The sequence below is a fragment of the Dendroctonus ponderosae genome, unplaced genomic scaffold, assembly GCF_020466585.1.
Source record: "Dendroctonus ponderosae isolate FM_Combo_2020 unplaced genomic scaffold, Dpon_F_20191213v2 Dpon_F_20191213_3, whole genome shotgun sequence".
Classification (NCBI taxonomy): domain Eukaryota; kingdom Metazoa; phylum Arthropoda; class Insecta; order Coleoptera; family Curculionidae; genus Dendroctonus; species Dendroctonus ponderosae.
In genome coordinates this window covers 6,854,081-6,855,871 of record NW_026018508.1, presented here as the reverse complement: position 1 = coordinate 6,855,871, position 1,791 = coordinate 6,854,081, and the positions used below count along the sequence as shown (strand labels likewise).

Sequence of the window (1,791 nt, the reverse complement as noted above, 5' to 3'; positions counted from 1 at the left end):
ATATACAGCAACTAAAATGATTTGGTTTTGGTAGAGTTATTGCAGGTTACTTTTATTTCGTTTAATCACAGTCTTTACCTCTTTTACTTTGGCTGCAAATCTTAGCGATTGTATACTTTCTCGAAAACATTCTACAAAAGGCGATATGTTGACAATCATGAGTGTTTTCGAGTTGCCTCCCAGACTGGATTGTAAAAGATATGTGAGCTTAGAATTCCTGTAAATAATGTACTAATATTAGATTAAAAGAATCAAATAATAAACTTATAGTTTTTTAGTATATTTCGACTGCCTAGGTTTCGCCCATTTATTTCTCCATCGTCAGAGATCAGCAATTAAGAAATGCGAAGTAAAATATTGACCTACGTATATAAAATGCAAAAAACCCACATTTCTGTTTTCTTCTAGTCATGTTGAATTTATTATTCGATACATTGTGAATTAGCTATCAGTTTCTGCCATTAATACTTCTTCCGCGCATATCAGTTATTGAAAAAAAATCGAAACCAACATAACTTCGAACATTAACCATAACATCAAATTTAAAACCATATCCGTAAAAATCTTATATTTAACTTGGGCAATGACTCGGCATTTATATCCTATATATAAGCTAAAGCTGCGCTTTATCCAGTACAATACCATATAATAAAACCACATATTCTTATTAAAAAAATCAAAAAGTAATTATAATTTTATTGAGTTATAAAGAGTAAGGAAAAATTAATTGTAGATCATCCTACAAAGAATACATAGCATGCGTATAAATACATATAAACTTAATCTAAAACTAAAACCGTTGCACGTCATCAACCGTCAACCTGACCCCGTTGCCAAGTTGTCATAAAAATTTTTTGTTTTTGGTAAGGGTTTACAGAATTGGTTTTAGATCAATAAAAATCGCTAATAGTAAAATAACTTTGAATATTTTGATCACTTTTAAGACTTTTTTTAAGAAAAGGCTCAAAGCTAACAAATACGATTGAGATATGGGAGATTCCTTCAAACCGAATCAAACAGTAAAGATTCGTTTATTGACGGAACATATCGGCGATTATGTCTATCCCTCTTTAATGTACTTTGCTGTAAATAAAGTGAACGTGATCGTGACGTATAACGATATATAATACTACGTGATAATTATATTAGTAATATATTTTTGTTTGGGTGGTATACAAATTACTAATTTGGGATGTCGATGACGTGCAACAGTTTTGTTTTAGCTTCAGATTAAGTATACGCATGTTATGTATTATTTTTGTTGTTTTGTTCGAATGTTACTAGAACATTGTAGTAAAAGTTTTAAATCGTTATTTATATTCATGCACAGGATGATCCAAAGTTGATGCCTAAAATCTACCATGGCAAAACGAAAACTGATAAAACTAAAACTTTTATTATTAAAATTCTCTACCTACTTTCGCTTAGAAATTACAGTCATCCCAAGTCAAAAAAATGGCCCGTTCGAAAAATTACGCAAAGGGAAATTAAATTGAGTTCTTCATTAAAAATAATAACTGTTAATTAAGACGAAGACTGAATAATAAGAATAATGGTGAAATTAAATTTTTATAATTATATACATATTAATATGATTGTTTAAAAAAATGACGGTAAAATCCGTGTGCTAAAATGTAACCATTTAACTTCACTTCAAGAGTAAATCCTGAAGACGAAAGAAGACCAAGACTTAAATAATTTAATATTATTGCATATCTACTTATTAAATTAAACGATATCTTACCGATAGGGAATGTGCTTATTTTTATTACACAGAGCGTACATGACATC

General features: G+C 29.4%; 1 protein-coding gene across 1 annotated transcript in view; it reads right to left on the bottom strand.

Annotated features, from left to right (window-relative positions):
• The window catches only part of LOC125503897 (kinesin-related protein 2-like), a 6,911-nt gene that overhangs the window by 4,672 nt on the left and 448 nt on the right, over positions 1–1,791 (bottom strand). The gene's annotated exons all lie outside the window — the stretch shown is intronic.